At 39.4% G+C, this 15,381-nt stretch overlaps 1 long non-coding RNA gene across 1 annotated transcript; it reads right to left on the reverse strand.

The window, feature by feature from the left end:
• Window positions 1–10,719: 10,719 nt before the first annotated feature.
• LOC147651488 (uncharacterized) lies at window positions 10,720–13,730 on the reverse strand. The gene is made up of 2 exons (XR_015274109.1): window positions 13,690–13,730; window positions 10,720–10,792 (listed from the first exon to the last, which is right to left on the reverse strand). It is a non-coding gene; the product is annotated as an uncharacterized LOC147651488 (long non-coding RNA).
• Between the last annotated feature and the right edge of the window lie 1,651 nt (window positions 13,731–15,381).

Below are 15,381 nucleotides of genomic sequence, written 5' to 3' on the forward strand. Positions count from 1 at the left end.
CCCACATAAAATATGATTATGTAATATATTTTAAAAAATCACTGAGGTATTCATGAACTTAAGCTGCATTTACATTTAGTATATCTCACCCTGTAAATTTGGTAGTCAGGGAAAAATCCAAGGTTATGATATGTGCCTGACCATTTGTGTCTTTAAATTATAAGCCTTTACAGTGATTATTACCTTTACAGTGATTCTTTCATGTGCATTTCATATTATTTTGGAAAAGTATCTCAGTACCCCAAGTAAGACTATTACACCAGTGAACGGAATTCTAATTTCTTTGGTTTTCACAAAAGAGTATTTTGGTTTCTTTAGAAAGAGAAAAATGGGATAAAACATTTGAAGCAGAAAATTTAAGTGGGTGACGGGAGAAAGTCTCATGTTAAAGCAGCATAGTTAAATTGTTTAAAAAATTTTTACTTGTTTCTAAGGAGAGATATTTTAAGTGACAGCAGAGGAAAACACTCTGTCATCTTTTCTTTACTCATGTAAAGAGTCTCCATTTCTAAATCTAATGAGAGGCTCTACATTTTGTGCTGAGAATTTTTATTTTAGCCCTTGATGTGAATTAAACACACTCTTGCATTTAAATATTGGAATTTTTTTTAAAATCAGAAAAAAAAAAACTTTAAACAATAAAAAAACCCAAAAAACCCCTAACAATTAAAAAACACCAATACATTGAAGAGAGATCTGTTGCCACAACAAGGAGACAAGAAGCACCATGAGGCAACACCAGTACAGGGAGTGTGGGGCATCAGAGCCTAGCCTTGGCTCCATCTCCCAGCTCATCCCAGATCAATTCCTTGGTCACAGATTACTGCTGCTGCTGCTGAGCAGTTACAATTAAATGTTCCCTTCAACACAAAGGCCCAAAGAAAGGAAAAGGATGTAAAAATTTTAAAAATCCTCATATTCCTTCCTAGAATAATTTTAAATTTTATTCTGCAATTAAATATTTTGCCATTGGTTTCCTTTCTTAAAAAGAAAACTTTACACTGAGTCAGCTAATAAATAATTGTGTATTATAGATAGCTTAATTAATGACATTCCCAGGTTGGAAAGGACAACACTTTCAGGCACAGGGTGAGATTGTTGAGGTGTCTGTGCAGGGACAGGTGTTAGACTTGGTAGACTATGATCCTGATGGGTCCCTGCAAACTCAGGATATTCCATGTTTCTGTGATACTAATTTTAAACATCTTCACATTTTTCAGTTCACAAGTTTCTGCTACCTATTATGCAGCCTCCATTATTCTTTCTTTACCCTTATCAGGCTTCTAGACCAGGAAAGCAAGAGTGTGATGTTTTCTTTCCTTGAGTTACTCATAAATCATAGGACATTAATTGTAAAGGGAAGAGAAGGAAAAAAAAAAAAAAAGGAAAAAATATACCAGTGATATCTTGAGGAACAGAAGGCAATCAGAAGAGTCAGGATGCAATGATGGGACACAGGGAAATGAGCAGAAAAATACAGTGAGTGAAAGTTATCTAATGATTAAAAAAAAAAAAAAAAAAAAAAAAATGGAATGATGAACATATTCAATTCAAGGTCCATTACTTTTGCCTGGTGGGTGTTACAACCCCACTTACAGTCAATGAAATTACTCCTATTGACTTGGAAGTATTTTCAATCAGGCCTAAAGCATAATGCCTGTAACACTTGTTAATCTAGATGGGCATGATTTAATAAAGTTGAAGGTTCTCTTTTAACAAAGAAATCTAAAAGTTCTGAATGCATTTTCATATATTTCAGGACGTGTCTAACCCAAAACATAGAGCAGCAGCTCTGCAAAACAATGCCCTGAGGCGGATTGAATCCTTGCACATAAAACTCACCAGCTCCTGTAGATCACTTGTGCATAGGAATTACAGACACTTCTCAGAATGTAATTTCCTTCAAATTCTCACCGGAAAATAAATTACTTCAGATCGGATGAAAGATCTTGCTAAAATAGCCTTTTGCAAAATGAAATTCCCATGGCTAGGCAGCTCTGAATAAGTTCTAGTTGGAAATAGGGTATTTTTTTTTAGTATTCTGTAATTTAATGATTTTTTAAATTTTTTTTTCTGCATTATGTGATAACATAGTATCTGTGCATACTGAGACTTAATGGCAAAGTATGATATAATGAGTCAATATATATATATTTTTCAAGTAGCAAAAAATTGTTCCTGCACTGACAAGAGCATCTTTTTGTATCTATGTTCATCTGAAACACACAATACATTCAATATGTCACAGTCTGAGCCATTCACTCCAGCACTGTTACTATATTATTCTGATATATCATTTTTACTATCTTGCTACTTGCTGAACAATCATGATGGAATATAAAATGTATATGCAAGTTCAGAATACTTTTCTAAACATTTTTCTAAAGCCATTGCTTAAATCAGTTGAAAATGAAATGCCACTTGTTAAAATAATATTTTCCTCCAATGACAGCTTTAGTCAATTTGATGGTGCACGAAAAATTACATCTTTCAGCTCTGTAGGAATATCTTCTCATAGCACTCATATATTTTTTCATCAGACTCTTTTTAGAAGAGGAGAGAGATTTCTAGCAAATATATATTTGCTTTCAAAGGCATGGGGATTTTTGACATGAATTTCTTATTTCTGTAGTAAACAGAGAGTTTCAGTTCATATGAAACCATGGAAGCTCCTGATTAGAACTGGTAACCACCAACTTTAGGGGAAGTCACAACCTGTGTTTATTTGATGCTTAGTTTGACTAGGTCTGACAATATGTTTTAGATGGAAATAATTCAGGAAGAATTTGAACCATCAGGCAGAGATTTACACATGTGTAGTGGTGTTACTAACCCTACTCCAATAACTATATGGCTTTTAGTAGGGTAGTACTGGATACTGAGAACTTGTGCTTTATTTTTTCATCTGAACTGTTAATAAACACATTTAACATGCACATTTATACAGAGGATTGGCAGGAATAAAAATACCTTTTGTTTACTGACACTATATTTTTTAGAAGATCAAATTACTTGTATGAAGAAAAATCGCCACCATTTTCTTTACAGAAAGGAATGGAATGTCAGTAAGGGTTTACTTTTGTGCTGGTAATGTTCCTGCAAACTCGTGCTGATTCACAAAGGTCTGCTCTGGTTGAGCTGGGTAATAAACTTAAATTGGGGTTCATTCAGCCAGAACAATGCTCGTGACTAGTCTAAATTGTAGCTGTGCCTCACATCTTCAGCAGACTTGGCAAACTATTTTTTCAATATTTTTGGCTCCTTTCCTTCCTTTTCACACCCAATGATAGATATTCCATCACTACTCTTAGCCTGAAAGTTGTCAGTTTTAAACACCCAGAAGAAAATTTAACTCTCCTGAAACTGAAGAAGAAAGGTAATTCTTTAACTTCATGGCTTTTTTGGTCTGTCTTTATATATCTTTTTTCACGTATTAGAGGAAAGGTTGTATAGCTGAAGCAAAAAAATGAGCTTTTGTCAATTATACAGCACTTAGACCAAGTACTTAAATTAACAGTGAACATAGGATAATTAAAAGTGTTATTCATATGATTTCCCCTAAATAACATCTTTCATGTCAGATGTATGTACATTTACATTAAAAGCCAATGCACCCTCTCAACTCAGATAAATTTATCTATTCTGGCTACTACAAAGAAACTACCAGCCTGCATTGGTTCCATCTTTATCTGTATAATTAATATTTTCTCCAAGTTAGAACAGTCAGATATACATATCATTCCACTCCCAGTGCCATGCTGTTCTGGCCTTGTTTCAGGTTGAGCAATGTTGAGAACAGATTCCCCTTTTTTTGTGGGAGCAGAGCATTCATTCTGCCCATAATTTGAGCAGTTATAATTCCAGAGAATTGCACCACAGCACTCCTTCCACAACTCGAGCTAAAGAAAAGTTTTAGAATCGTAGCATAGAGTCACAGAATATCCTGAATTGGAAGGGGCCCACTAGGATGATGGAGTCCAACCCCTGTCCCTTGCACAGACACCCCAACAATCCCACCCTGCGAGAACATTGTCCAAATAGTCCTGGAGCTCTGGCAGCCTTGAGACCACTTTAGCCTCCTCTTTCCCACTCTGCCCACTCTATTCTGAGTCCCAAGGGACTCAGCTAACACTAACCACACACAAAATGAAGAATTCCTAAAGAAATTGTGCTAGGAAGACTAAAACAGGCAATGGGACTAAGACAGAAAAGGAGTGGTAACCCGCACTAGGTAAAATTAATTTCCAGATCTTGTAGTGCGACAGAAAGGCACATTTTTAGTCACAAGTTAAGGAAATCTGCCTTGACTAAGTGTGATCAATAAATTTACTACACCTGCAGAGCACCACTGTTCTGGCTTTTGTGAGGCCTTTTAAATGTTCCTCTAACTATACATTGGTGATCAAACACTGAAGGTGCAGGCATAGTTTTTCTCCAGGCATGTCAAGGTTCCCTTCTGTTGTTGGGAGCCATTTCTTATGAACAATTTTTAATTAGAGAAAATTCAATAATTAATTTAGTGAGAGTTACCTGGATTATTTCAAAGTCTTTAGAGAGACTATGAGATCATTAATTCTCTGTAACTTTCTCCTGCATATTTACTCTGGGAGGAAAACAATGGTCTCTGTAACAAGGGCAAGAAAATGATTCACTTTCATGTCCATTATGAAGGAAGTAGAAACATGTGGCTTAAACCATAATCTCTTTGTGATACAACTTGATATTAAAACCATGTTTAGTTAGTGTGCTAGTTTTGCGTTAATTGACATTTGGTGAGGAGGGAAGAAGCCACCCACAGAAATGATCTTTCTGAGAGAAGCTAAGAGCTTCCTCTGTAACTGGAAAAAACCAATAGCTGGCTAGCTCTGAGAACTGACAACCTATTAAACCATTTAGAAGGTAGATCCACCTCTGTGAGATTCACATTTTAAAGACAGGCAAGGCTGGGAAAGCTCTCTCTTGCTTCTGGCTTTGAAGAGGTAACTGGGTGCTGTTGGGTCCGGCCCCGCTCTGCCACGATCTGGCTGGGCCGGGCCAGGCCCCAGCGGTGACCGGGTGGGGGACAGGAGGCTGCGGGGCCCCGGCCGAGGCTGGGCCAGGCCATGGCCGCTAACATCTTGCTGACACTAAGCCCTGCCCCGCTGCTGGCCTGAGCCAAGCTGGGATTCACCGGGCCCCAGGAGCAGCTATGGGCTGGGCCAGGCCCCCTCCACCGTGGCCCACGCGGCCCCAGCAGCTGCCAGGCACAGCGAGGGGAATTTCAGCTCTCAGCTGAAATTGAACACGGCAGGGGCCAAGACCAGCCATGCAGCCAGCCAGAGTGGCTGCCACCATTCTGGCTGGGCCCCCTGAGATCTTGGCACAGCCATTAGCATGGCCTGAAATCCATCACCGTGACTGCTTCGGCCACTGCCCGGCAGAAGCCATCATGACCATCTGCAGGCCTGGGTGAGATATTAAATCTTTCACTGTGCAGATGAAACTTGAAAAACATTGATCCTGTCTTGAGTGAGAGGAAAGGACAGAGTGAAGACACATAGAGGACAACACGAAGACACCAAGGTCAGTAAAGAAGGAGTCAAGTCCCAGATGGGAGGAGAATGAGGTCTTAGTATTGGCCTGAAAGTTCTTTCGGTAAGGCCACAAAGATTGACTATTGTTATAAATTGGCGTGACAAAACTGATGGGACAATTTAAATAATCATTCATGAAAGCTAATTTTATTAATTCAGCAAGCAGTAAGCAAGCAAAAACCAGCTGGGGTGGCCAGGGGACATTTCCTCGTAGTGTCCCGCACACGGCGCGCACCTTGGCTGAAGAGATTCCTCTTTTTATAGGCCCTGTATCGGTGTCTTCCTGGATTGCGTCAGTGCCTGCACCACCTGTTGCTAGGGGGGGGTCTTCTTCTGCTTCTTGGTGGTCATGGGTAGTCTTCCTCAGTCCATGACTGTACATTGGTCTTAAGCAACCCCCCCTCTTAATAAGATGTTGTTGTACCTCTTGTTTATGCAACCAGATGCTGTGGGTTTTAGCTTTTCTGCAACTTCAGTATTTTCTTGCTTTTGCAACAGGATGTTCGTGGTTAGGTGCTCCTGCAGGTGTTAGCTTCTAAAACAACTTCAGCAATCATGTTTTGTTTTAACAATTAAATTAAATTTGATTAACAAAAAATTGCAATCTATTACTCTATGGTACACTAAAATATCACCTTTAATTCATGAGAAATGTGGGGGGATGCAATGTTCAAACTGTAGATGTGAGCAGAGGCATCCGTCATGAAGGAAAGCAGATCTTAAAGTAGCCATGATCTCATGAGAAGAGAGAGAGAGATGAGTGATGAAGACCCTTTGCACCCAGGGAAAGAAGAAGACCTCTGTTCCCAGAGATGAAGATGATCTCAGAGATAGATGAAGAGAACTTTTGCTTTTAAACAGCTCATCCTTAAAATAAGTAGTACCCCAAAAAATGACATGGCCCATTAACTCAGCTGTGGGAAAGCTGTGAAAATGGGAGGAACTTCACAACTACATATCTTTTCCTGGGCATCTGCTATTCATGAAAATTTAAAAGCCACAAGAAAACTGTTTCTTGTGGAGAAGTCTCCATGCCATGGCGAGACAAACTCCTCTTCCTACAAGAACTGATGAAAGATTTTTGTATAGGTGGTCACTGATCGAAAATCCCAGGTTTCATCTCTATGTTGTCAGTTGGGAAAGTAAAGAAGTTGTGGAGAGGGGAGGAGAAGTGTTCTGAAGGTTTTATTCTGATTCTTATTATTCTTTTAGTTCTGTTAATAAAGTTTTCTTTATACCTTTTGAATTTTGAGCCTCTTTTGCCATCCTCTTAATTCATATCTCACAGCAGGAAATGAGTACATAGTTCTAGTAGATGCACTGGAAATTTTAACCAGCACTAAACCCACCACATGACTTGGTGCATTGTCCGGGAAACTCAAATTGGTGAACCTAAACCACTATAGTTAGTTAATGTAAGAGTTGGGAAGCACTGGAATAAATTATACAGGAGGGTTCAGGCACCGAAGTTCTGTGAGAACAAAACAGACACACCAACCTCTGCCAGTAACTGCATTTGGATAGTTAGTGCTGTCTTGCTGGAAGAAAATGGGATAAATGGTCTTCCAGCAGCCCCATTTTCTCTCACTCTGGATGTGCTGGGCTTTATGACCTTGTACAATGTACAAAAATGGACAAGCATGGAGATAAATCTTTAGAGACAACATGCAACAAACCAAAAAAGTATTGTTTATCCCTCCTTGCATTTCATTAGAATAATGCCATGCCCTGTTGGCAATAGCAGACTCAGTGGGACAGTTAATGCATATTTGTTGGCAGATTTTGGATAAGCTTTATCTCTCCCAAGAGGTCTCAATAATTCATTTTCTGGCAGTGGGGATACATTGCAGTGGGTTTGGTTTAATGTAGCATGAGGTACTGTGTATATTTAGAGATTTTGAATCACCAAATGATTCTTGAGTTTTCAACTCACCAAATCTTTCCCTTTTACATGTGAATTAGTATCCTTGGTATTTAGCTGCCAATATTTTTCAATACTACATTTACATGTGTATGATGGGATCTGATGGGTTCCTATTCTCATAAAATAGAGACAACTTGGAAACTTATTGGTTCTTTGAGGACTGAAGTAACCCAAATTTTTAAGTACTGAACTGTCCTAGTTTTATCCTTCCTAATGTTTTCTTGGTTGTTTTACATCCAGCTCTGTTGAAACAGAATTCATTCGCTTGTGTTTTAGGGCATCATTTTTGCTTTGTTTATTGTTGAAATTTATTAGCCTTCCCTCATGGAGCAGTGATAATATTTTTATTTGTGAGAGTTAGAGTTTATAAGGTGTTCTGGAGGAAATGTTTATTGCCTTGTAGGCTGAAAACTACAGTGGAGCTACCTCATAACTGAGTTTTCTACGAGTGCTTGTAGCCACATTCTGTTATCAATGACAGCATCAGAAAAGAGAAGAAACACCGCTGGCCTGATGTGGATTCTGAGTGTGAAGCTGTTCTGGGCCTGAGCTGAATTCCAGCCTAGGTTGTACAAACATTGTCAGTGGGTGAGGAACATGCACATCATTCTTTCTCCCTTCACTGGGTTCTTTGATGATAAATTGCAGATAACAATTGATTGATTTGATTTCAAATCTTCCATGTCCTGCAGGTGCTCTCTGTTAATTGCTCATGAGATACTTTCATCAGCTGGATACACAAAGAGATAGTATGTGTCCTGTGAAGACAGAGAGGCACCCTACAAAGTTCTAGATGTATTTTTCAAACACTGTAATAAAACTGATGGCTTCCTTTAATTGTTTTGGGGTTTTCTACTGATCATTAGGGTAGGCTTAGGGCTGTATCTCACCCTGATGGATGGGAGTAACAAAAGTAAAATATCTTCTAGACAAAGCAATTTTGCCAGTCCCAAAATATTTTTCTTAATGATTTGTCAAATTTTGCTAAGGTTAAACTAGAAAAATATATAAGACTACCTTAGAAATGCACAAAATGTTCAATCTGGGCCATAAGCTATGATAGACTTTTTTCTGTATTTCAAATAGTATTCCATATTGCTAATTAAATAACTGAACTTGCTCTTAACTCTACTCAGATTGTTGTTAGGATGAGTCTGAACTCAAGTATTTCATGTACAGAATTCATAAATGAATTCAGAATGTTCATAAGTGTCAGAGCCTTGAACAGAACTTGGCGGTAACTGCACAGAGCTTTAGAAAAGCATCCACAACAGTTCAACAGATCTTTAAAAAAAAGGCAAAATCACTCCCTCATCCCAAGCCAGCTTTCATGAACTGTGGTCTTTGTAAGTGTCTCTCTACTCACAAGCATGTCACCACTTCAAAAATACAGGTGATTACTTACTTCTGACAGAGACCCTGACATTGTCAGTTGGATAATGTGATGGGCCAGAGGTGCTCTAGAGGTCCGTGGTCTCGAAAGGAAACCTTGGTTTGGGATTGGTCCTTAATAAAGCTTCCTGTGCCCATGGAAATGCTTCTTGCAAAACAATCCTCTTAACAAATTTCTGTGTGTCTTCTGCAAGATCCCCCATCAACCATTAGCATGCCAGGCTTTGGCATCTACTCCAAACAGCTTTAGAAGGGAAATTAATCTCAAGCAAGAATATTCTGTCTATGTGCTGTTCTTACAATGGTGGATTCTGGTACCTTCTGAATGGATTTTTTCCAGATTATATCAAATAATTTGCCTGTGTTTTTTCTCTCTTTTCTTTTTAAAATATAAATATCTTAGAAAACAACTATTTTGTTTGTAATGGTTTTGGGCTCTGAGCAATGAGAAGCTAGAGACTCTAAGGCATGCTGCAGCACTGAAATAACTTGTTACTTCTTCAGAAATACATAGGATCTCAAAAACTGAACTCTAAATATTTAAAGAAATGCACAATGTTCTGATGTTAATGAACAGCCTTCATTATGAATCAATATGAAATTGCAGAGAAGTTCTTCCACTCCAGAGCTGTTTGCCTCCTTTGTGGTGACTTTAAAATGGGTTGAATTGAATTTCCGAGCTCCAACAGCTGCCAGGGCTGAATGGCACAGTGGCAGTGCCAGTGTGCTATTTGCAGGCAGCACATCGAGTGTTTTCTGTGACAAGGGGCTGTGCTGGAACAACGGGGCCACTTGTGGCACTCAGCCACTCATTTGGACTCCTACAGGGCTTTGTTACTAAACAATGAATGAAGTAATGACAAGCTCTCCTGCTATTTGGCTTAACAGGAGAGCAGAGAGAGGCAAATATGTTTAATAGTACAGAAAAAAAAGAGTTAATGAGATACTTTCTTAGTTGTTGGCAAGTGAGAGCTCTGTATTGACAAAACCACCATCAAGCATCAGGCAAACAATCACTGCATTCCTGTGTTCACAATGGAAGAAATCACCAATATAGCAGTGCTTTCAACAGTGCTAGAGGAAAGCTCCCTCTTCATCCTCTACAGCCACTTTATAATCTCCTGACTCCTACAAAAGCAACTGCAGGACAGGGAGGCCAGAGCTGGAAGGTGCTTGGAGCAGCCTGGTCTGGTGGAAAGTGTCCCTGCCCATGGCAGGGGGTGGGACTGGATGAGCTTTTCTTTCCAACCCAAACCATTCCAAAATTCCATGATTTCATTATATATTTGATTATAGACCTCACAAGGCACAGGTTTTTGCAGACAGCATCATGGACTTTGGACATATCCAGAAATGGATTGGACATATCCAGAAGTTTTCAACAATTCTCTGTCTCTCCAATTGATTTGGATGCTAGATGCCACTCCAAATATTCCCAACCTTGAGAGAAGATCAGCTGGAGAGTTCCAACAAATCCACCAGTCTCCAGGGGCAGTGATTACTTTTAGGCTGAATTTATGGCAAATTTTTGTGCTGCTGGTGGTACCACAGTGAAGGCATAATATTTTCCTTTGCTTTCCTGTCTGGGGGACAGAAAAGAGGGGACTGCTCTTTTCACTACTCTTTCCCATCATCCAACTGGCTTAGGGTGGTGTTTCTCCTACCCAAACCCTCCTGCAGCTGTGTAATCCAAATTAGAGAAGCAACATTTTTCTCATCTTATTTAAATAGCTCAAAATGGGTTCATTACGTACCCCTCTGGACTTCCTGGAAATGAAGCAGACATTAATTCTGAAAGATTAATTGAAACATTACCTCTGGCACCACTATAGGTACTTCAGCTCTTTATTGATTCCAGTTTGGCATTGACACCCAGCTTCCATTTCAGGTGATGATGTAGAGCCTGGTGAGAGAATAAGAAAGATCTTGTTACTACAAGAACAAGGAGTTACTAAGGTGAATATACATGTGACAGATACACTCTCTTAAATCTTCCCACATAAGAGACCTGTCACAGTTGTTATCATTCACCAAGGCTAGTCAGAAAAAGTGGTTTACAGTAGAAAAATCCATTTCATTGAAAGCTAAATATCTCATGGAGTTCTGTCTGTTTTGACAGCCTTTCTCACTGAAAGTTTTATGAGGTCCTTGTAAGAGTACTGGTAAAAATAACTGGTGGTGAAGAAGATGAAATGAAAACCAAACCTCTCCCAGCAAAAGCTAGGCTTCACAAAATTATGTAGCAGGTTAAGACTTCTAAGGTTTAAAATCTTCTCCAAAGTAGAATGAAAATTAATTGAAGACATCCCTAAACTTTATTTCTGCTGTTAACCGCCTCTGTTATTCACATAGTTGTCAAATGGCACCTTCCTTCAGTCCTCCACTAATTGTTCAGATGTGAAAATAAGAATTAGTGCAGATGATTTAATCTCAGACATCTGAGAAATAAAAACAAAAAAAAAAAAAAAGAGAAGGAAAAATAGGACATTTATCTAAAGGAAAAGAACAGCTGCATGAAACTGAAGTACATGCTGCACCTGAACTCAAGGCTAAGGCAGTCTAATTCCAGGTTTAAGAATAGAATCAGGGAAATGGAAAAGCTCTAGAGGTGTTTGGAAGTTAATGATGCAGCACTGTAGTAAAGCCCAAATTAAATTCTCAGTTTTCTCAATAGAAGCACATTAAAACAAAAGTACTTCAGAATAAAGGTGTCTTATGCTGCTTCGTTGTTGCTCCCTCTGAATGGGTTTTCTTTTCTGGTTTTGCTGCCAAGCAATGGCATATGGAGGGTTTCCTGCTCATACTTCTAAGTGAAGTAATTTTAGGACAAAAACAAAGGAAAGAGTAGCTGAAAATATGAAGCAAGTGCAGAAGCTGATAGAAACTTAAATATAGTAGAATGTGTCAAATTATGTTGTCTGACTGCTGGACATTACTGCCAGCAAAAGGAGAAAGAAGGGTAATTGGTCTCATGTAGGTATCCTTTCTTGTCCCAATTGCTCTTGACAGTGGGATTGGTCTGTAACTCTGATCTCTCCATCATTTTAGGAACTTAAATATAGTCATCAAAGCAGTTTGAGCCACTGGAAGTTCTGCTGGGTTATCCTTACTTGCACAGGATGTTTAGGACAAAGGCTTGAGGTTTCAAAACGTAAAAAATTATTGTTTCACTGTTGTTTTCACACATCTGTGACTGTACCCATGCAGATGAGTAGAGGAAGAAAGAATTAACATGCCCATGTTTTGCTTTAAAAAAAGCTTTCTCTGATCCCTCCCTCCCTCCCTCCCTCCCTCCCTCCCGCACTTCTTTCCATGCTTCCTTCTGCACTTCCTTCTTTCCTTCTCCCATCTCTCACTTGTTTTCTTCTGTTCTCTGGATCTGGCCAAGAGCTCACACTTTATCCCCTAAACCTTCTCTCACTTAATGACTTGGGTTTTATTGTGTAAGTGAAGCGATTTACACTAAATTGTGTTTATGGTTGTGGGTTATACTGTTTAGACTCTGAAACCTTTTAATTCTCTAACAATCTTTGTTTCTTCTCTTTCATAGGTGTATTATTCAAGGACTGGGGTTTTTTTTTCTACCTCAAGCAATAATTACTCTTCTTCAGCTATATTGATAGGGGTTTGGGTGTCAGTATCTGAAAACTGGTAGAGATTTTAGGTTTGTTTCTTTGATGAGAAAGGGATAGTAGAAGATGGTTTGTTTTATAGCTGTCCAAGCTCTCTTTTTACAGACTTACAGATTACTCAAGAAATAATAAAAAATTGCTAAATAACATCCCCATCAGAAAGGATTTTCACAGGGAGTAGGTTGGTAGAGAGAGTTCCAAACAAACCTTTGCAACAAGAAATATTTCTGTAGAAAGGGAAACCACAGACAGTCATGGGAAATTAAGAACATTTTGACAGATCACAGTATCTATCAAGAGGAAAACCAGAGAAGCATTATAGACCTTTTCTCCTTTGAGCAGCCTAAACTTTGATATCTATAACTTCAGCCTGGTCCCTATTTATAAGGACAGAATTTCATTGGCAAGGAAATAAGGATGGCATGTTCAGGACTGGGGAGGGGAAGGAGTGGAGGTTTGTTCTCAGCAGCTGGTCACAAAGAAAGGCTGTTTTCTTGGGAATGAGAAAAAAAAACCCATTTGACAGCAGAGCTGAAAAGGTGGTCACAAAATAAACAGTGCTGCCAACAGGAGCTGTCACCATATTTAAGGCTGATGAGTAGTAATTAATGCAGATTCTTTCAAGCAAGACTTGCAGGCTCAAATGGTGCTCAGTGGTTCACAGAGGAAGAGGAAAGTGACTCTAACTTGGAATTTGAATTCAGTGCCTGTGAAAGCCTGGAAGTGCTGGTGTGCAGGTCTCCCAGCCTTCAGCTGCAGCAGAGGAGTTCTGTGTGTTTGTTCCAATCACAGCAGCTTTAAAAACAACAACATTCACAAGCAGAGGTGTCTCTAATCCGTTCTGACTCTCTCACACACCTTCAGATCTCAGCACAGTTTGGAACCTGATGGAAACTTCCAGTTCTTTCCTGGGTGTTCATAGTCCTAAGGTTAAGATCCCAACTGTTTTGGGAGTTAAGAGTGTCCATCTAAGAATGTCTGAGAAAAAGTCAACAAGGACAAAATAGTAATAGTTTATTACCTGCTATTTAGCTCTAGTGCCAGCTACCTAGAAATGTCTTAATAATCATAGGATGCAAGATGTAAGAGGTGCAGGATAGGAGACATATACATATTTTATGTATAAAACCTATAAATCTCCTACCTTATTGTCATGGAGTTACTTTACCTTTAAGGGAGTTGGAGTTGCTGGGAAGTGCTTGGAGTCTTTTCTCCTGACCAATTATCGGTCATTGCTGGGAATTGACAGCAGTTTAGGCCATTGAAAAGTGGGATCAACTTGTGAACCCTACTTTAAAATGTAAAAGCAGAGCTCTCTGGGTTCTCTTTGTTTTCTGGCTGTGGAGGGTGGCTGAGCTCCAGGCCTCCCGTCCCTGCCCAGGCCATGCGGCCGGGCGGGGATGGGGCCGGGCCTGCCCCGTCTCCCGGCCGGGAGATGGCGGGGCCTGGGGAAGGTTTTCCCCGGGCCGGGCCGAGCCGATCTCTGGCTCGGCTGCAGGTTTTGCTGTAACTACATTCACTAGAAACTGCCCAGTGAAGAAAGAGAGAGGCCCTGGACTTGCAGCGGGTTGAAACAGCGACCACACGCTCCAGAGCAGCCATGAGGAACTTTCCATCGCAGACGGCTCCAGCTCCTGTTCGGCAGAGATCTCCGAACCATCTACAAAAGCCTGGGCAAGATTTTAACTCTTTCATTACTCAGATGAGACTTGCGGATTAATCTTTTTATCCAGAGAGAGAGAGAGATTAACATGAAAAGAGACTTTATAAACTACCAGTGACAAGAAGGAAAAGAAGCTTCAAGAAAGGTAGAGAATTAAGAAGATGCTTTAATTAAGCTGAAATATCTCCCTGTTAAAACTATGGAGATGGACAATGAAGTCCTGAAAAAAACTCCTTTAATTCATGATATAGGATCTAGAGAGGAATAGTGTTCAAAGTGTAAATTTGAGTAAAGAGTAATTATAGTATAGTGAAGTACTAAGAGATTAAAAGCCTTGAGAGGCCATGAGAAAACTGTTGAGAGATTTGAAGCCCTGAGAGGCCATGAGAAAACTGTTTTCTGGTGAAGCTCACAGAAACAGATGAAGAAGACTTTTTTTTTTTTTGCCTTTGAATAACTTATCCTTAAAAATGTTATCTCTAGACACATGGCCCATACTTACTTCAGAGTGATGTGAAAATGGGAGGAGTGAACTCTAATAATAGCAGCTCTGAGCAGCTAACATTAGGGCAATAGAAAACTATAACAAAAATAGTTTTCTTGTGAGAAACTCCATAAATTAACAGGAAGAAACTTCTGTTTCTCTATAAAGACTGGTGAACATACTAGCAAGAATTGGGACTGTTTTAACCATCAGAGTTCCAGAGTTTTTGTCTCTGTTGTCATGTGAACAAGGGAATAGTGGGTAGATAAAAGATGGAAAGGTTTTTTCTGGAAGTTTATTCTGGTGTTCTTATTACTGTGGTTTGTCAATAAACTTTCTTTTTTTTTCCCCTTTTAAGTTGTATGCCTGTTTTGCTCTTATTCTAATCCATATCTCACAGCAAGAAATAAGTAATTTTCTTAGTTAGTAGTTTAAAACCACGACACTTATGTAACTTGCAAATTATGTCATTCTTGAATTTTCAAGTGGAGATGCACTGTGTAAACTGGTTTTTGTGTTTTCAAACAATGCCACTCTGCAGAAATGTTTATAAGCCCTGAAGAACAATGCAAAAGACCCCCAAAGTCTCTATTACTGATTGTGGTGTTGATCAACTGTGGCTTGTAACCACATCTAGAAACCAAAAAAGAAATATGTTTTACGTGACAAATGGGCTTTGCAGTCCTGAAATCCAGCCTGACCCTCCCTGATAG

The sequence above is a fragment of the Cyanistes caeruleus genome, chromosome 9 (genome assembly GCF_971803275.1).
Source record: "Cyanistes caeruleus chromosome 9, bCyaCae1.hap1.1, whole genome shotgun sequence".
NCBI lineage: Eukaryota > Metazoa > Chordata > Aves > Passeriformes > Paridae > Cyanistes > Cyanistes caeruleus.